Raw genomic sequence first — 22,073 nt, 5'->3', positions numbered from 1 at the left:
TTTATATGAGGATCATGATTTACCAAAATCTCATCATTTTAGATATCTAAGGGTTCGGAGTTTTGCCTCTAAGTTCTTTCCGGGGTATCCATCTCCACCCTCTAAAGATCTGCTGTATTTCGTCCTCAAAGTAAATCCACACAATAAAGGAGCAATATCAAAAATATATGCATTAATTCTGGATGGCCGCCCTTACACATGGAATAAAATTAAGACAGCATGGGAAGGAGAGAAGAAGAGGAGGCCTGGAAGGATATTTAACAGTGCATACACACATCCTCTTTTTGTATCAGACATAGCTTGATTCACTTTAAGGTAGTCCATAGATTGCATTTCTCTAATGATAGGGTATAATTTAGACAGCCTAACCTTGCACCAAACTACCTCGATGTCAACACTCTCCTGTTTCTCTGGAACACCTTTTGGTCATGTCCATCTTTGTATGGTTTCTGGCCTTTTAATCGCTTTCAGCCATACTGGGTAAAACATTGCAACCTGCCCCCTTAGCAGCTATTTTTGGAGTAGTCAGTGATGATTTAGAGTTGTCCTGCCTTCACAAAAATGCAATTGCTTTTGCATCATTACATGCTTACCATCTTGTACTGCTGAGCTAGAAGGGGAAGAACCCTCCTTCCTATGTTCACTGGATTAGAGAGGTGATGTTGGGGCTAAAAAAAATCTAGTATGACGCAGTTTGGAGGACAAATATGATAGAACCTGGTCACTGTTCATAGCTCATATCAAGAGTCTGTCTCTTAATTGTCTCCTGGTTGATACTTAGCAATTTATTTTTTGATATTTCTTTTTTTATTATTGGTTGCTGACTTGATCCTTTTAATGTCCATATCCTGACTGTTAGGACATCTCTTTTTTCCTCTTTTTAATGTATTTATCCATCTATTATTATTATTTTATGTTTCTTATGTCAGAGGTCCAGAATGTTGATGTTACAACTGTAATGAGTTAGATTGAGTCTTTTTTGCTTTTATTTTTCTTTTTGTTAACTGTTGTTTGTGTTTGTGGGGCTGCCACCTGCATGGGGGGAGGAGGCATTTTTGTGGATGTGTTTTTGGTATGGAAAAAATAAAGGTGTAAAAAAAGAAAAGAAAAGAAGCACATGTTAGTGTGTTGAGCCTGGGCATGAAAGACAAGACGGATAGAGAAAGAGAGAGGGAGAGACCTTGACCATGTACAGACTCAGTGAGCACAGCCTGGCCGTGGAGAAAGACTGCCACACACAGACTTGGCTCCCCAGAGAAGACAGACTGTGCACCCACTGCTCACAACATGGAGGTGGCAACACTCAAAAAGAGTTTGAGAGCAGGACCATCATTGAAAAACGTCTGTATCTGTTGGCTGAAGTACAACAATGTGCAAACACAGCAGCAAGGTTTGTGAGCCACTGTGACACAAAAAGAACTGTGACACAAAAAGAAGCAATGGACATAAACCACCATAAACCCAAAACAGGAGATTAACCCCTTCTATAGATAGATAGATGGTAGTTTGGTTTTCCAGCCAGGCTCAGTGGCAGGGAGAGAGAACGGGAATGTGAGCGAGCGGGGGGGCTTCTTTCTCCTCTGTCTGGCCCCTCTCCCATGGCAACAGTGGCTCAGCCACGTGAACAGCAGTTCCTTTGAGTTCAGCCACTGCACAGTGCTTAACTCGTTCATGACCACAGTGCAACTCTAGACACAGCTCAGACTCTCATCAGTTCTGCTCCTCAAACAAAAATTGTTGTTAATGTTGTGAATCTGTTTTGCCCTTCTTTCAGTGCAGTATTTCTTTAGAGGGCCAGAGTTGAACCCTGTCCATCCATGGAGCCCCAAAGTGACCACAGAGAGGAAAAACTAGGAAAAAAAAGTGGTAGTACTCAAAATGCTATTGTGTGCGCACAACTAGGGCTGCACAATATATTGTTTGAGTATAACCATTATGATGTGCATGTGTGCAATAGTTACGCTGCCAGGACTCGCGATGTGGCATAATTAAATTAAGTGTGAACGTTTACATTGCCAAGTGATAAGGGTAAAATCTGCTTTTGTTTTTCATGACTAACCAACAAAAGATGTCTGAGATGTTGAATTTACTTGAATAAAGGATCCTGGTAATGAGTGTGTGACTTGCGCCTTCTCCTTCTTTGTGCTGCACGCATCAATCACATTCTCAGCTGGGGGAAAACACAGGCGGCTCCCTCGCAACTTGTCTTGTTTTTGGTGGTTGGAAATGATACCTTTTGAAAACAGGTCCCAGAGTGGATAAATGTGAAAACACTGGATTCACATCTCATAGCCCTGCCTCTCTAACCTCAGCCACTCATAATTAATAACATGTTGTTAATGTTAATAGTGGAATTTAACATATGTATGGTCTTTTTTCTTTTTTCTTTTTGTGGATCACGAATGGGATTTATTTTTGTCGTAAGCATAAAGATGACAGATGGCTGTGATGAACACAAATCATGAATAAATGGAGCACTGTGACGCTGATAAAATAATTGGAGAGGTTGGGGGGTGGGGGGGTGTTTAAGATGACGTCTTTGTGAGCTGTCGCATTTTTTGCCTCTCTCTTTTGCCACTGCAAGAACTCACTGTTGCACCTCAACTTCTCTTTTTCTGGTGGAGTTATATGCTGCCTCTGCTTATGATGCCAAGTTTCTCCAAAAAAGTTTAGGCTAAACAGCTCAACGAGCCCACAGAAGACATTGGTCTGCACAGTGGTGATAGCCAAAGCTCTGCTAATGCTAATGCTAACTCTGGTTTCTCCAGAGATTCTGCTGAAACATATCACGGATACAGTGGTTGCTGGCGCACACCGGTCAGAAAAGACAATGAATGTGGCTTTTGTCAAGTTCGAGACCTCGCCAAATGCCAAGATTGATAATGTTGTCAAGCCAGTTGAGGAACTCCTTGGCCGACTCGTTGGCCACCTCAGTAGTTGACGCGGAAGCGTGCATTTGCGTCTTGGAGGATGAGACTCCGCTGACGGAAACATTGCTGATTTGATTAAAATAAATGCAGACCTAAGGGACAGGATTTTGGGCAGTGAAAACCATTTAAGATCGGATAATATCTGTTTGTTGAACCTCATGGAGTCCACAGAAGGTGAGGACCCGATTTCATTTTTTTTTTAAATTTATTCCAACACTGCTAAAGTTGCCAGTTCCAGCAGTTGCTTGTGGCAAAATAATTTATTGTATCCACGCAAAAGATTAATTCTGTCCTATAGAAGGTGCCTGAGCCCAGTGACGCTGACTCCCCCCCCCACCCAGATGGCTCCTGTACTGTGTGAAAACATTCAGCTCGTCGAACAAGGTCAAACTAAACGCAAACGTTACAAAAGCTAAGCAAACTAACAATAAAACAAAACATGGACCAATTGTGTACATCACCTTTCCTTAGTAGAGAAGCTTGAATCTTCGACTGGACTGGGTTGCTTGGTGAGGACGTTTCGCTTGTAATTGCAGAAGCTTCCTCAGCTAAATTTCTTGCTCTGGTAGTCTGAGTCTTGTAGAGAAGAATAACAGAAGCCAGCAAAAGCTGGAATTTTAAACCTAACCAGATCCCTCCTACTGAGAGGCAGACTGCTGTTGGCTAGTGACAAACAGTTGCTGTAATTGGCACCTATTGTGCTCTAGTTAGCACCCTCTGAATGACAGGGCAGCTATCCCTCGTAACGATGGGACTGACGCCTCTCCTGACGACGTGAATGACTCATTACCATTAACAAAAGACTGAAACTGCTTTGACCTGAGTACCCCATTGTAAACAGGGGTCAAAGCGTGTCTCAGTCCCCCTCCCCGGTTAAGGTTGGGTTTCAGCTGTTTCACATACAATGCTTCCTTCGCTTCCCTCTCAAACCATTTCTTTTCTCTGGCTAAGATTTTAACTTCCTTGTCCTCAAATGTATGGTTAGTGTCTTTAAGGTGGAGTGAACTGCAGACTGACGTCCACCGGCGCCCTCTCTGCGGTGCTGGTGCAGGAGTACAGCCACAGTTTCAGTTTACCTCCAGTGTGCTGATGTGTAAAGATAAAAATTTTCACTGTCCAAATACTTGTGGACTGCATGATATATCCCTTGTTATGTGTTTGATTGTTTGGGAAGCAGTGGCACTTGTGTGTAGAAATGTTGCTGGTATTTCCACTCTTCCTTCAAAGGAATCTTTTCCCACAGACATTACAAAGCAGCACTGTTATCTTTCTTGCTGCTGCTCCTTCTCCTCCTCAATGACTCCTTCTTGTTGCAGCTTGGAGTTCAGGTTTTGAAATGCAGAACTGATGGGGGGGGGATGGCGCCATTGATAAGCCTGGAGGCATTCTGATGTGGAACTGGTTCTCAGATCTCTTCCCTGTTGGTCATTGTTGAGGTTTTTCCTGTTTTTGTCTTCATTTGGTGTGTGATTACATGTAGCTATGAGGGTAATTTTCAGTGTTGTGATGACGTAATATGCATGTTGTTGTGGGTCGTAATATGTCTCATATTGGAAAGTTATTGTGTTTTGCTGCAGTGAAGAGCAGGACTGAAGTCAGGGAAGACTGAGATCGGTGTTATCTCCAACCCGACTGAGACAGCAATATCATTGTTTAACTGTCTCAGTGATTGCTCGAATCAATACATTGACAGAGTTAAATTGTTGTTGTTTTTTTTAAATCAGTCTTAATCTTTTGACCTGGGCTGTCCTCTGGAGTCTCTGGAAGAGGTGGCTGAGAGGAGGGTGTTAACCAACCTCAAATCTATCATGAACAACTCCACTCACCCTCTGCACCGGACTGTAGTTGAGCTGACCAGCTCGTTCAGTCACCCTCAATGCAAGAACGAACGATACCGCAGGTTGTTCCTCCCTGCTGAGCAGACTGTACAGTAACACTGTGAAATAACCACATGCAATAATATGTCCACAAATCACATGCAGTATTATTAATATAGTCACATATCATGTGCAGTAACAACTCCTTTACAAATCCCAGCACTAATGTCACCTTACCACATCCAAACTCCATTTCACATATTGTAAAAAAGATGCTCCTATCTCCCTTTCAATCCCAATCATGTTTATATACAACCCCTGGCAAAAATTATGGAATCACCGGCCTCGGAGGATGTTCATTCAGTTGTTTAATTTTGTAGAAAAAAAGCAGATCACAGACATGACACAAAACTAACGTCATTTCAAATGGCAACTTTCTGGCTTTAAGAAACACTATAAGAAATCAGCAAAAAAAATTGTGGCAGTCAGTAACGGTTACTTTTTTAGACCAAGCAGAGGGAAAAAAATATGGAATCACTCAATTCTGAGGAAAAAATTATGGAATTATGAAAGATTTTCAGTTGGATTAAGATCCGGACTTTTTGCAGGTCATGACATTGACCAGTGGTGGGCACACTTCCGATAATCCGATAACAGATAATTATCGAAGATAATGTTTTCAGTATCGGATTATCTTTTTAGATAACTTAAAAAACCATTATTGGACCAATTATCTTCCGATAACTTTTAAACCGATAAACAAAATAAACAAAGCTGAACAGCGACAAGCATTTTTAAAATTAGTTCAGCACCCACCTGTTTTGTAACAGACGCATAGTTATAACCTTTGCAAACAGGAGAGAACTGCTTGTATAAAAAGCATCTCAATCCTCTGCAAACAAAGGACAAACAACCCCAAAAGGAAAAAGAAAAAAAAAACATTTCCTTTAACACCATACCGATATGATGGCAATATGACCTAAGTCATCCAGAGGCATACATTTTTAACTTATGGTTCAAATTTTAAGCAAATTAATTTTGGACAAGTTATTTAAAATTACTGTCATGTCTGAAGTTTCATAAAGTAAAAATATCAGATATATGTTTTAGTTTTAAAGTAATGTGCTAATTTTTAAGGTTTTGTGAGCACATGCTGTGCCCCGCAGTGCATTTTGGATAGGATGATGTAATCTTAGTACGATCACGACAGGACAAATGCATTTCAGACACTCTGTTCAGGCTCCATGGACAACAGCATTAAACTCTAGTGCCTAAAACTCTCTTGAATATATTCTCTGTGTTTATAGACGTTGATTTTTTTTAATTGGGTTTGTTAAATTCCACGCATTTTAAATGTGAGCAGACAGGGATTATCTAGAATTTGTTTTGAAAGCCTCTACTGCCATCTAGCATCTACTGGCCAGTAGTGTTCATGGCAGTGTCTGGGAACTAGTAGATGGCAGTGTTCTATTTATTTTGACCCCGGTTATGTCAGATGATTGTCAAATCAACTTTTTTGCTTTGCAAATGGCTTTTTTTTTTTTTTTTTTGCAAATGAAGTTTAAAAACAAAACAACTGCAAAATAATAATAACATTATTACAAGACAGCTCTGCGGTGTTTGCACACGCACAGTGCGAACGGTTGGATGCTGCTTGTAGCTTTCAGCAGCAGGATAATCTCACGACGGCCGACCACAATAATATATCAAACAGGTTTGATTCTCATTCCACCATACGATCGGTGATCAGGAGGTGGTCGTCAGATGTTGACCGCTGCTTGATACTCCATGAACACTACACGATGCAGGACGCACGATTAACCTGAAACTTGGTCCAAAAAATTCCTGCATGAAAAATCATCTTGCACACTGTAAAGCACGTTTTACAACATCAGATGAATGTTGTAAAGAGAGAATGTGGAGAGAATGTGCGCAAACATGCACACATTCTCTCCACATGCAAAAAATTTTGCGATGACACTTTCAGGGCTCCGTAAAAATGCCTGTTTTTACAAATAAAAAAATGGAATATTTTACAAAAGCACATTTAAACATCAACACACGACAGACGTCACATTAACGTGTTGGTTTACATAATGAATGACTGAACCAATCAGTGTTTAGCAGAGGCACGTTTACCCAGAATCCTTTGCGATCTGTCTCTTTGTTACAAAACGTCAGAATTAGTGCATTATTCAGCATTAAAAGATATATGTTATATTTTAACTTTGTACAAATGACAGAATTGACATTAATGGAGTTATTCTATCGGTATTAATGCTATTTATAAATCAACACCATAACTCAATATGACTTTATTTTTCAAGACTTCCGCATGACCGGAGCTTTGTCATTGATAGAGAGCTGGCCTTACGGCTGCTCTCAGGGTGCCTCTGTGTTGGGAAGGCTGTAATAAACAAGAGCTTCCAGCAGGGGCCAAATGTTGAAAGAAAAAAGTGTGGTCTCATTGTTTGGGTCTCGGGGTGCCTCTGTGCTCGGAGCGCTGTAGTAAACAAGAGCTTCCAGCTGGGGCAGACTGTTGAAAGAAAAAAGTGTGGTCTTATTGTTTGGGTCTGTTGTTATTTTTAATATTATTAAAAGCTATTCAATTTGTTTTACTAGTAGTTGTAAATGTGCCAGAGATAATATTGGAATTTATCTGTTATCGGTTATCTGTAACTTCCGATACATTTTTGGGTGGTTTATTGTTTTATCTTTATCGAAGATAACTTTTCAGTTATCTGATTATCTGTTATCGAAGTTAATTTTTTGGTTATCTGTGCCCACCACTGACATTGACCCTAATGTGTCTTTTTGCAAGGAATGTTTTCACAGTTTTTGCTCTATGGCAAGATGCATTATCATTTTGAAAAATGATTTCATCATCCCCAAACATCCTTTCAATTGATGGGATAAGAAAAGTGTCCAAAATATCAACGTAAACTTGTGCATTTATTGATGATGTAATGACAGCCATCTCCCCAGTGCCTTTACCTGACAAGCAGCCCCATATCATCAATGACTGGAAATTTACATGTTCTCTTCAGGCAGTCATCTTTATAAATCTCATTGGAACGGCACCAGACAAAAGTTCCAGCATCATCATCTTGCCCAATGCAGATTCGAGATTCATCACTGAATATGACTTTCATCCAGTCATCCACAGTCCACGATTGCTTTTCCTTAGCTCATTGTAACCTTGTTTTTTTCTGTTTAGGTGTTAATGATGGCTTTCGTTTAGCTTTTCTGTATGTAAATCCTATTTCCTTTAGGCGGTTTCTTACAGTTCGGTCACAGACGTTGACTCCAGTTTCCTCCCATTCGTTCCTCATTTTTGTTGTGCATTTTCGATTTTTGAGACATATTGCTTTAAGTTTTCTGTCTTGATGCTTTGATGTCTTCCTTGGTCTACCACTATGTTTGCCTTTAACAACCTTCCCATGTTGTTTGTATTTGGTCCAGAGTTTAGACACAGCTGACTGTGAACAACCAACATCTTTTGCAACATTGCGTGTTGATTTACCCTCTTTTAAGAGTTTGATAATCCTCTCCTTTGTTTCAATTGACATCTCTCGTGTTGGAGCCATGATTCATGTCAGTCCACTTGGTGCAGCAGCTCTCCAAGGTGTGATCACTCCTTTTTAGATGCAGACTAACGAGCAGATCTGATTTGATGCAGGTGTTAGTTTTGGGGATGAACATTTACAGGGTGATTCCATATTTTATTCCTCAGAATTGAGTCCATATTTTTTTCCCTCTGCTTGGTTAAAAAAAGTAACCGTTACTGACTGCCACAATTTTTTTTCCTGATTTCTTATAGTGTTTCTTAAAGCCAGAAAGTTGCTATTTGAAATGTCTTTAGTTTTGTGTCATGTCTGTGATCTGCTTTTTCTCTACAAAATTAAACAACTGAATGAACATCCTCCGAGGCTGGTGATTCCATAATTTTTTGCCAGGGGTTGTATATGCATATGTGTATCTGTATAGGTATGTGTGTGCATATGGGTATGGATGTATGTGTATGTGTATGTATATGTGTATATGCATATGTATATACAGTAGTGTTCAGAGTAATAGTAGTGCTATGTGACTAAAAAGATTAATCCAGGTTTTGAGTATATTTCTTATTGTTACATGGGAAACAAGGTACCAGTAGATTCAGTAGATTCTCACAAATCCAACAAGACCAAGCATTCATGATATGCACACTCTTAAGGCTATGAAATTGGGCTATTAGTAAAAAAAAAGTAGAAAAGGGGGTGTTCACAATAATAGTAATGTGGCATTCAGTCAGTGAGTTCATCAGTTTTGTGGAACAAACAGGTGTGAATTAGGTGTCCCCTATTTAAGGATGAAGCCAGCACCTGTTGAACATGCTTTTCTCTTTGAAAGCCTGAGGAAAATGGGACGTTCAAGACATTGTTCAGAAGAACAGCGTAGTTTGATTAAAAAGTTGATTGAAGAGGGGAAAACTTGTATGCAGGTGCAAAAAATTATAGGCTGTTCATCTACAATGATCTCCAATGCTTTAAAATGGACAAAAAAAAAAGTGTGGAAGAAAACGGAAAATAACCATCAAAATGGATAGAAGAATAACCAGAATGGCAAAGGCTCACCCATTGATCAGCTCTAGGATGATCAAAAACAGTCTGTAGTTACCTGTAAGTGCTGTGACAGTTAGAAGACACCTGTGTGAAGCTAATTTATTAGCAAGAATCCCCCGCAAAGTCCCTCTGTTAAATAAAAGACGTGCAGAAGAGGTTACAATTTGCCAAAGAACACCTGAACTGGCCTAAAGAGAAATGGAGGAATATTTTGTGGACTGATGAGAGTAAAATTGTTCTTTTTGGGTCCAAGGGCCGCAGACAGTTTGTGAGACGACCCCCAAACTCTGAATTCAAGCCACAGTTCACAGTGAAGACAGTGAAGCATGGTGGTGCAAGCATCATGATATGGGCATGTTTCTCCTACTATGGTGTTGGGCCTATATATTGCATACCATGTATCATGGATCAGTTTGGATATGTCAAAACACTTGAAGAGGTCATGTTGCCTTATGCTGAAGAGGACATGCCCTTGAAATGGGTGTTTCAACAAGACAATGACCCCAAGCACACTAGTAAACCAGCAAATCCTTGGTTCCAAACCAACAGAATTAATGCCTCGCAGATTGTGAAGAAATCATGAAAAACTGTGGTTATACAACTAAATACTAAATGGGAAATATGCTTTTTGGTGTAATGATAGTCAGATATTGCTTTCTCAACTATTGATAAAGCAGGTATGGTAAGTTTGTTCTTTAGTGAAGCTGCAACAAAACTCCTCACTTGTAAAAATTTTAAAAAATGTGAGTTGGGTAGATTATATTTAACTCTTATTTGTTCAAATCATCATTACACCATCACGATATAAATCTTCAACCTTAATCAGTCCTCTATTAGCCCACATCTTGAAACTTGAATCCGACATACCTGGCTTAAATTGAGAGTTACCCCATATAGGACTAAAACATGAGAATGAAATGTCTTCTTTCAATACTTTATGAATTTTATACCAAATATTAACCATATGTAGAACCATGGGATTTTTTTTGTCTTCTCAGCTCTTTAACTGGTGCACTATATAAATATGAGATAATAGGCATCTCCATGTCAAGCGAGGAAGATTCAATATTTGCCCATTCTGGAGGGTGGTCATCCAAAAAGTAAAACATCATCATTCTCAATTGTGCAGCCCAATAATACCATTCAAAGTTTGGTGTTTTTAGTCCTCCTCTATCATATGGCAAGTACAGTAAAGTTAATCTTAGCCTATGGCGACGGTTATTCCAAAGAAAATTTGAGACCAATTTTTTTAATCCTTGAGAAAAGGCCCTTTGGAACAGGCAGTGGGATATTTTGGAATAAATACAGAAGTCTAGGAAGCATGTTCATTTTTACAATATTAATATGCCCAATCAATGAAATGGGTAGATCTGACCATCTTTCTATGGAATCAGCTAGGGACTGAACTGCTGGGTCGTAGTTAATTAGAGAGATTTTATCAACATCTGGGTACAATCCGAATTCCCAAGTAAGTGAAGCCATTGGACAGTTTAAATGTTGAAGCCTTGCTTAAAAATTGTGGTTGTTCCTCTTTGTTCAGAAGCATTAAGGAGGATTTAGAGTCACTAATTTTATATCCAGAAAAGCATCCAAAATTCTTAATAACATCTTGTAAAGTAGATAGTGACTGATCAAGATGTGATTAAAAAAAAAAATCATCCGCATAAAGTGCTATTCTGTGATCTGTCTTGCCAAACTTAATACCAGTGATATTCCTATGGCTTCTAATTGCTCTGGCGAATGGTTCAATAGCTAGAGTAAAGAGGAGAGGGGAAAGTGGACAACGCTGGCGTGTCCCCCTAGAGATTTGGAATGGATCAGAAATTATGCTGTTTGTTAAAATTTCAGTCATTGGCTGTGTATAGAGAAGTTCCACCCATTTACAAAACTTATCCCCACAACCAAATCTAGATAAAATTTCGAATAAATATGGCCATTCGATTCGATTGAAAGCTTTCTCTGCATTGAGAGACAGAATCGCAATATCGAGGGAATTTCATTTTTCATGCAATAAATTAATTAGCCTTCTCATGTTGTGAAATCTGTGCCGCCCTTTAATGAAGCCATTTTGGTCCGTATGTACTACTGATGGTAAACATTTCTCTAATCGAAGAGCCAGAATTTTACAAAGAATTTTTGTATCCGCATTTAATAGGGAAATCGGACGGTAAGATTGGCTTTCATCTTTGGGTTTTTCGGGTTTTGGAAGTAATGTAATCAATGCGGCCCTCAGAGTAGGAGGGAGAATTCCATTTTCCAACAATTCCAAAAACATTTCTAAAAGGGATAATGAAATTTTAAATTTGAATATTTCTATAAAAATCTATGGGAATCCCAATACAGACAAGCAGAAGAAAGATGAAACTGTTTTGATGAATCTTTGGAGGACTTGTTTGACATGGCACATCAGGATGTCCTAAGAATGATAAAGTTTGAAGATGACAGACAGTTCCTACTTGCTCAGCGAGAGAAAGGTAGAGGATGCATGACAGGCATAGATAAAATACAAACTGCCAAAGAACAAAGAGCAGAAAAAAAGGAAAGCTGCAGAAGCAAAATACAAAGAGAAACTGGAGGAGCCTGGACCATCTAATGTCTCACTACCTGACACTGTCTCCAGCCAGAGTGAAGAGAACACAGAAAGTCCAGATTAAGAATTTGTTATGCCAGTGCCACAAAAAGCCAGTAAAATTAAAGCTGTTGTAACACCAGGACTTGCAGCAGCATTGGATAGGACCAAAACAACAGACAGAAGTGCCACCTATATTCTGACTGAAACGGCAGCAAGTCTTGGTCATGGTGCAAGCAACTAAAATATCATTATCATGTAAAGGATGTTCTCTTATGTTACACAGCTGTATAATTGGTTCTTGTGCTGATTCATACATTTTTGAATATTAAGTACTGCAAGGCATAAAGAATATTATTGTTTGGAGCTAGATCAATATATGTGGAAATATATAAAGCATAGACTTATTTACATTTATCAATAATGAAACAGTATTTCATCAATAAAATGAAAATGCAATGTTTGATTGTTACAAAATCTTCACTACCCCAGTATGTAGGTATTGTAGGAGCATGATACATGTACGAGAAGAAATGCATTTCACAATTCATGTTTTAGTGTTAACGGTTTTATGGGATATGAAAAGATTTGATTTTCCAATGTATTGCCATAATTTCTGTCCTGACATATCAATATTAAACTGACAGAAATAATTTGGAAATATCTGGAAATGACCATACTATATGACAAAGTGCGAGCAAAATCTTTAAGGGCTGTGTGCTACCAGTAAAAATTAGAGTTTTATGAAATTGTACATGATGTGTTTTTATGTTAGGTACAACAAATTTAGAGGGTGAGACTTGAAGTTTTTTGAAAAAAATTTTTTGACCATTTTTATGGACCACCCTATTGCGGATATTAGAAAAAAAGTCAATTCTAGGATAAGTCTTATAGGTAGCTGAATAGCATGAGTAAACTGTTTCATATGGATACAACTCTCGCCAAATCTCCAATAAATTTAATTCTGATATGAAATAGTTTATAGTCTTGCTAGATTGAAGGTGAGAAGAGGAGGAACTTGTGGACCTATCCTTAACCTGATCCAAAACCACGTTGTAATCTCCGCCTATTATATGTTGACCATCCAATGTTGAGAGCAGCAAAAACAGGTCTTTAAAAAATTTTGGATTATCCTCATTGGGGCCATGAATGTTAACCAAATTAATTTTACTTTACTGGTGTATAATTTTGTCCACTTGATGGTACTAGTGATTAGGGGTGTGCTGAGCTCATCGGATACAATCAGTATTGGTCCAATCAAGACATTTATTGATTGATCAGTATTTGTTTAATTAAGCCTGATTTAAACCAGAGTCATCAAATACATATGTGTGCCAACCAAGACAAAGTTTGGATATCCATTTGTGTTTGTTTTTTGTCCTGCAAAAGTTCTCTTTCCATTTGTTAATTGTGTTTTTGTCCGCTGGTGTCTGTCAAGCCCCTTTCACATTGGTGTATTCGTAGAGCTGTGTACTGCAGCGTTGTTTCATTTAAATACGCCCAAAATGCGCACATACTCAGCCCTTTTCCGTGTTCGTTATACATACATGCAGCTGCGTGTGATCGCTTTTTAATGTGTGCACACAGTCACGTGTACGTTGCAGCTATTAAACCAGTTCAGTGCTATTTTCTGCCTCTGTGGAAGTGTGCTCTGTTCTCTACTGCAGGTGTGGTGCGGCTCAAAAACAGTCATTTAACATTATTATTAGTAGTAGTATTTTTTTGTCATGGTGGATCATTTTCATTGTGTACAGATGCTGCTGAGTCTGGCTGTGGTAAAGGCTGTCGTGGATGAAACGCCACTTGTTAAACTTTTAAACCTCCAGTTGCTCCGATCAGGTCTGCTGATTTGATCAGACCTGATCGATCAGGGCGTTTGATGAGCGCACCGACATGCAGCGAGTGTGCTTTCATTTTAAAGTCACAGGTTTTATCAGACACAGAGTGAGAGTGAGGGAGAGCGTGCGCGCGAGAGAGAGTGAGCGACCGACCTGCTGTTTCTGGATTACTTAGTTGAGGTTCTGATCACACACAGGCGCTGTGGGCTGTATGATCATGTTGTCCAGCTGAATCATTCTGGATTCATGCACTCAGTTTTTGGTTGTGTACAGGAGCGCCATGTTGCACAGACTTGCATGCAGTAACGCTGTGCTGCGCAGACCTGCTTAAAACTGCGTTCAGCGCTCTACACTTTCTTACGCCAAAGAACATACTGCTGTGTAGGGAGAAAAAAAACAACGTAGAGCTGCTAAAAGTGGGCATAGAGCTGCTCAACTCAGTGTAGATGATACGCCACAATGAGCAGCTCTACGAATACGCCAATGTGAATCTAATCTAACTTGGTTACTCGTAAGATTGAGCAATCAGAAAAGTAACTAATCAGTAAAGTAACTAATAGTTACTTTTCTGAGTACTAAAACTTAAAAATAACCAAATTAGATCGAGTAACTTTATTAATTACATTCAGCAGCTGCCGACAAGGTGTCCGCAGCTGCTAATGAAGTAAATGTAAGAAGTAACTGTAAAATATAACTGTATAGATTAACTAATGAAGTTACTTTCCCCAACACTGCACAGAGACCTCTTTTACAAGTCACTGTATTACTGGTCTTGATTGCACATTTGGTGTTTTTCATCGCAGAGAGCTTATGTCACCACTCTCTGTCCCAACGCTGTCTGGGGTCGGGCATGGTTACGGCTCGGGTGCTATGTCCGACTGCAAAAGTGGAAGTTCTGTTAATTGTTCTTAGTGTTCTATTTGTGTTCACCCTGACTCAAGAAGTTGATTTAAAAGTATCCAATAGAAGGTTATTTTTTTTGTATTCTTGCATAAGAGATGCCAATTCAGAGTCAAGGCAGCTATTTGCTATATAATCAAACTGTAACAATGGCACTATTGACTTTAATAACATATAACATAAAAGGTATAAATAGCCCAATTAAGAGAAATTTTTTTTTTTTTGACACAATTAAAACAGATGCAATGTTCTATAGCTTTGCTCCAAGAGACACATCTTACGGACGAGGAGTAGCCATTTTGTTTCATAAATCTGTTTATTTCAATTCTGAAAAAGTCTGTCAAGATCCAGAGGGACGCTATATTATGGTGGTGGGGAATGTGGCAGGGATAAAATTGAGTATTTTGAACGTGTATGCACCCAGTGAGGATTGCCCACTTTTCTTTAAAAAGCTTGCAAATCTTGTAGCTGAAAACGGAGAAGGTATACTACTCATAGGTGGAGACTTGAACTGTGTTCTCAATAATAAATTACATAAACTACCCATATCACTTAATCCATTAAGTAGAATGTCAAAAAGCTTAACAAACGGGCTTGTTGATGTCTGGCGTTACCTTCACCCAAGAGAGAAAGATTTCACTTTCATATCTCAGGTACATGGGAGCTATTCTAGGTTAGATCACTTTTTATTAACAAAAAAGAATATTCATCAGATTAAGGAATGTAAAATAGAACCAATTACAATATTGGACCATAGTCCTGTGATAATGAAATTAGATGTGGGGCTGGTACCTTGTTTTCATTACTGGAGAATAAATGTTTCAATATTGACAGACATGTCTATTAGAGAGGAAATAAGATCGGCCATAAAGGAATATTTTGCTTTAAATGATAACGGAATGGTTTCACCCTCAGTGTTGTGGGATGCAGCGAAGGCAACAATAAGGGGGAAGTTAATTTCCATAGGGTCTAGATTAAAGAAACAAAGGATGCAAAAACAACTTCAACTTGAAAATGAAATTAAGAGATTGGAAAGTGAGCATAAACAACATGGGAAAAAGGAAGTTCTAGAAAAACTCAAAGAAAATAGATCCAAGCTGGATGAATTACTGGCCCTCAGGGCGGAGGGTGCCCTCAGATTTATTGACAGGATGTTTTACGAATTTGGCAATAAGGCAAGCCGACTATTAGCATTTCAACTGAAAAAGGCTCAGGCGAGTCGTATTGTTCTGAAAATTAAGCAACTTCATAGTAATATAATTGCAAATAACCCTAAAACCATTTCAGACAACTTTGCCAGATTTTATGAACAACTATATAAGAGACAAACTCAGGATTTAAAAGAAGGAAAAATTCGGTCGTTTTTTAAAAATGTGAAGTTGGCCAAATTGACAATTGAGGAAGCCTCAAAAATAGTTGAATCTATAGAGAAGATGAAGTTAGAGAGACAATTAGTAAATTGAAACACAATAAATCACCCGGAACGGACGGGTTTGTTGGAGAATATTATAAGGTTTTTATTAACAAGCTCACACCTATATTATGCAAAATTTATAATTATGCCCTTAATTCAGGGAGCACTCCAGAGTCCTGGGCTGAGGCAATCATTACAGTCCTACACAAAGAGGGAAAAGACCCATTACAATGCGTGAGCTACCGTCCTATAAGTCTTCTCAATGTGGACTATAAAATACTAACTTCAATTGTAGCATCTCAAATCCAAAAATGTATTAAAAAAAACTCATAAATCCAGACCAGACGGGGTTTATTTTGGGTCGTGAGGGATTTAATAACATAAGGAGAGCCCTAAATTTACAATCAATGATGACAAATGATCCTCAGCCATCTATGCTTCTCGGCCTAGATGCTGCGAAAGCATTCGATCGCGTTGAATGGCGATTTCTCGAGCATACTCTAATTGAGATGGGTTTTGGTGAAACTTTTGTAAGCTGGTTTAGGTTATACTATAGAAATCCTAAATGCAGAGTCAGATTAAATGGGTATTGTTCAGAGTTTTTTAATATCGAGCGGGGAGTTCGCCAGGGCGATTCACTGTCCCCTATTTTATTCAATCTGTGCATTGAGCCTCTGGCGGAGGCCATACGTCAGGACGACCAGATCCAAGGAATTGAGGATGGAGGCGGGGCAACCCATAAAATTGGCCTTTTTGCGGATGATATTTTATTATTCATTAAACATCCTCTTACTTCAGTCCCCAGACTAATGGAATGTCTAAAGGAATATGGTGATATTTCCGGATCTAAAATAAACCAAAATAAGTCAGAAGCAATTATGGTTTCAGGACAAAGGCCAAGTCAACTCGATGAGACTTTTCACTGGCCACAGCATGGATTGAAGTATTTGGGGACTATCCTTACACCCAAACCAGCACAACTGTTTGATGCTAACTATAACAAATTGATAAAGGGAATTAAGAATGATCTGTCTGGATGGGAGGTTCTACCCTTTATATGGTAGAGTGGAAACCGTAAGAATGAATCTGCTTCCTCGTCTTTTGTTCTTTTTTCAATCTCTGCCAGTAAAAGTTCCAGCCTCAACATTTACTATGTTGAATAAGTTAATTTCCCGATTTCTTTGGCAACAAAAAAGAGCAAGAATTAAACTTAAGATACTCCAGGCACCTAAAAATAGGGGCGGTTTAGCTTTACCCAACTTAAAATTTTATTACTGGGCAGCCCAATTATCAGCTATTGTGACTTGGATTGGAGGAGATGTGGAAGTAAAATGGATCCCAATTGAACAAGGTGAAATTAAAGGTGTACAACTACATTCGCTCCCCTTTATAGACATCAGATGTGTCAATAAAATTAAAATTGGAAATGAATGGACCAAACATACATTAAAAATATGGACGGAAGTTAAAAGGATGCTCAAAGATACGGGGTCGGTTTCCAGAGCTATGCCTATAGTGGGGAATATAGACTTCCCACCTTCCATGTGGGATCAGGGTTTTAAGAGATGGGCTACTAAAGGTCTTAGAATTCTAGGTCAGTTATTCGAGGGAACTAATTTAAAATCCTTCGCACAACTTCAAGAACAGTTTGATCTCCCCGCAAAGGATTTATACAGGTATCTTCAAATTAGGCAATATATCACCAATCATAGGGAACGTGAAAGAATTTATAAAAATCCAAACACTGTAGAACAGTATTTCATCATTATTGCAGAAAAGAAAACTCCATCCCGAAAACATGTCTCAAATTTGTACAGAATTTTTGCATCTAATAACTGTCAGAATACTTACAATGTTAAAGAAAATTGGGAATTAGAATTGGACTCTATAATAGAAGATGTACAATGGGACAAGCTGTGTAGAACAGTCACAAAGGAATGAACAGTCAAATGTGGAAAGAATTCAATTGGAAAATAATACGATTTTTTCACACCCCGCTTGTAATTTCTAGATTTGTTAAAAACCCTACAGCAGCTCTATGCTGGCGACAGTGTGGGAAGATTGGAGACCACACCCATATCCTCTGGGACTGTCCGGTCATAGCGAAGTACTGGAAGGGGATCAGGGATGAAATTGAGACAATAATTAAAAGAGATATACCCTCCAATTCTTTGTTTTATTTACTGGGTGTAATACCCGACCACTATACTGCAGACCAAAAGTACATTTTGCACTTGTTACTACTTGTAGCGAAGAAAACCATTACTGCTAACTGGAAACAGATTCTGTCACCATCGGTTGCCGAGTGGAAAAATAGGGTTAAACAGGTGTAACAATGGAAAAAATGACTGCATGTCTACAACTCAAGTTGGACAAGTTCAATCAAAGATGGTACTTGGTGAAACTTTACTTGGGTATGTGAATCTTCTAGTTTAGTGTGATCTGTAAATAATCTGTAACTTGCTCGATCATCTCCACTTTTATCATTTATTTTTATTTTGGTAAATGCTGCCTTTGTCTCAATCTTTCACACATGTATATAGTGTGTTTGTGTATGTGTGTATGTATGTATATGTGTATGTAGGTGTATGTATGTATGCATATGTATGTATATACGTGTATGTGTGTATATATGTGTATATATATATATATATATATATATATATATATATACTTTTTTTTCCTACTATGGCATGTATAACTTTAAACAATTTATTTTATTGTATTTATTTTGCAACATTGTGTAGATTGAATTTGTATATTAAGATCGATCTTATCACTCTTATCTCAGGGAATGTTCCTATTGTGTGTTAAAAACTTTTTAAAATAAAAAGTTCAAAAAAAAAGTTAACCCTTTATCTACGGCGATGGCGCCCACGCCATATTTTCCATATGCATATTTTTTTTACCGTAACTCCGCCATAGTGCATTTCAAAGTGCATTGTTAAGCTAACACCAAGGGCTTTCCAATGATTTATGGTGTATTACGGTAAACGTAAGCCTGTGACGTCATAACGCAGAGGAAAAACACGGAAGTTTCACACTAGTGCGCCGCTGATTCTCATTACCGTAAGTTCTCATGTAAGCCCTCAGTCTGAAAAATTTCAACACTGACAGCAAACCAAGAACCCGTGCTTTCCAACAGTATGCTATATGTTGCATATATTACGGTAAAGTGCGTTCGGTGACTTTTGAAACGAGGGAAAAGTATGAAAAAGAGCGCTAAAGTGACAGAAAAGTACAGAGACAGACAGCAAACATAAATGTAGTAATTTTTGAGGAAAAGGCAGGGTGTTAGTGTCATTTGTGAAGGTGTGTGTGCGTGTTTGTGTGGGTGTGATGGGTCCATCAGCCACAAGCCACTGCCCGGTGCCAACAAGCAGTGGAAACCCAACTTGCCAGCGATCCACAAAGGGACGGCGTTCTTGCAAGGTTTGCAAGAGGTCAAGCTGCTGGATGTGCAAACTTTGTAAAATTGGCCTCTGTCTTCAGCCAGACAGAAACTGTGACAAACAGTACCACACTGATGTAGTTTAGATCTAATTTTGATTCTTGGTTATATATTTGTATATAGTTTGACACTTTATTGTTTTATTCATATTGTATAATTTTGCACAAAATGAGTGATCAAATGAGTGATTTATTGCACATTTTAATAATACAGATAATAATTGATATATTTATATATAGTTTTGCACTTAGTTGTTATTCATATCGTTTGGTTCTGCACTTTAAAATTGGTTACTTTTTGCATATTTTCGCCTTGTAAAATGTTTACTTTTGCACTGTTTCTGCTCTGTTTCTGAGTTCTAGGCTCACAAAATTAATTATTTTGATTGTAAACACTTATAGCTTCCTGTTAAAAATGTGAAATCCGAACTTCCTTTACATAATCATTTTTCACTAAAAAAACAGAAAAAGTTATAGCCTCAGTAGGTAAAGGGTTAGACATTTTTCTGTTCAAAAGTGTTTAAAAGTAACAGTTCACTGTGTGACTTTAAATTACTGATCTACTTTACTATATATACGAGGTCTGTCCATAAAGTATAGGTCCTCTTTATTTTTTTCAAAAACTATATGGATTTCATTCATATGTTTTTATGTCAGACATGCTTGAACCCTCGTGCGCGAGTTTTTCCACGCCTGTCGGTGACGTCATTCGCCTGTGAGCACTCCTTGTGGGAGGAGTCGTCCAGCCCCTCGTCGGAATTCCTTTGTCTGAGAAGTTGCTGAGAGACTAATGCTTTGTTTGATCAAAATTTTTTCTAAACCTGTGAGACACATCGAAGTGGACATGGTTCGAAAAATTAAGCTGGTTTTCAGTGAAAATTTTAACGGCTGATGAGAGATTTTGAGGTGACACTGTCGCTTTAAGGACTTCCCACGGAGCGAGACGTCGTGCAGCGCTCTCAGGCGGCGTCATCAGCCTGTTTCAAGCTGAAAGCCTCCACATTTCAGGCTCTATTGATCCAGGACGTCGTGAGAGAACAGAGAAGTTTCAGAAGAAGTCGGTTTCAGCATTTTATCCGGATATTCCACTGTTAAAGGAGATTTTTTTTAATGAAAGATGTGCGGACGGGTCCGCGCGTCGGCTCGCAGCCGCCGCGACGCTCTGCCACAGGAAAAACACCTCCATTGGAAACCTTAAGGACAAGTTGGAACATGTCCAGCTGTTAAACAATTTCTCATATACTCACTCCACTGAAAGCCATCAAAAGCCGCCTGGATTTTACAAATGGTTATCAACACGGAGGTGTTTTTCCTGTGCCGCCGCACCGCTGCGTCGGCTGCGTCCCGACGCGCGGACCCGTCCGCACGTCTTTCATTAAAAAAATCTCCTTTAACAGTGGAATATCCGGATAAAATGCTGAAACCGACTTCTTCTGAAACTTCTCTGTTCTCTCACGACGTCCTGGATCAATAGAGCCTGAAATGTGGAGGTTTTAAGCTTGAAACAGGCTGATGACGCCGCCTGAGAGCGCTGCACGACGTCTCGCACTGTGGGAAGTCCTTAAAGTGACAGTGTCACCTCAAAATCTCTCATCAGCCATTAAAATTTTCACTGAAAACCAGCTTAATTTTTCGAACCGTGTCCACTTCGATGTGTCTCACAGGTTTAGAAAAAATTTTGATCAAACAAAGCGCCAGTCTCTCAGCAACTTCTCAGACAAAGGAATTCCGACGAGGGGCTGGACGACTCCTCCCACAAGGAGTGCTCACAGGCGAATGACGTCACCGACAGGCGTGGAAAAACTCACGCATGCGCACGAGGGTTCAAGCATGTCTGACGTAAAAACATATGAATGAAATCCATATAGTTTTTGAAAAAAATTAAAAGGACCTATACTTTATGGACAGCCCTCGTATATTATATATATATATATATATATGGATAAAATGTAAATTTTAATATAAATATCAATTTAATTTTTTTAAAGACATGTTCACGTTATCTAATAAATATATTGCTCTTTATTTTTAATTGAATTGCCTGAAGTGCTTGAAATGAAACTAAATTAATGATTCATTGTTCTGTGTTGTGTACTGCACTGTTTGTCATGTATGTCATTTGTTCAAATGATGATCTTGTTAAAAAGGGATTAAAAAAATCAGTGATTTATAAAATTTATTGCATTAAACAAGTTTATTTTATCAATAAATGATGTTATGGGCTTATTTGGAACACACAGACTTTTGACTTTTTCCCTAAAATGTCTTAATTATGTCTTTTGAATGGAAATCAACTAATTACTAAATATTCAAATGAGAGATAAATCTTGCCCTTTAACAAATTATGTGACTTACAGATTATGTCAGTATATAGGAAAAATTGTGAAACATAGATTTTGGTGGGCTTAATGGTACGCTTACCCTAGATTTTTGATGGATGGTCATATGAGGCTGTGTTTGAAGGTGCGTTTTAACAAAGTGTACGTTTGTTAAGACATGGTTAACATTGAGATACAAAGAGACAAGCATATACAGTTATTTTAAGAAAAAG

At 38.5% G+C, this 22,073-nt stretch overlaps 1 protein-coding gene across 1 annotated transcript in view; it reads left to right on the top strand.

Moving 5' to 3' along the window:
- jmjd1cb (jumonji domain containing 1Cb) overlaps positions 1 to 22,073 on the top strand; it is a 651,485-nt gene that overhangs the window by 28,682 nt on the left and 600,730 nt on the right. The window lies entirely within an intron of this gene.

This window comes from Thalassophryne amazonica, unplaced genomic scaffold (assembly GCF_902500255.1).
Source record: "Thalassophryne amazonica unplaced genomic scaffold, fThaAma1.1, whole genome shotgun sequence".
Classification (NCBI taxonomy): domain Eukaryota; kingdom Metazoa; phylum Chordata; class Actinopteri; order Batrachoidiformes; family Batrachoididae; genus Thalassophryne; species Thalassophryne amazonica.
The sequence above is the reverse complement of the archived record's forward strand: the minus strand, read 5'-3'. Positions and strand labels throughout refer to the sequence as shown.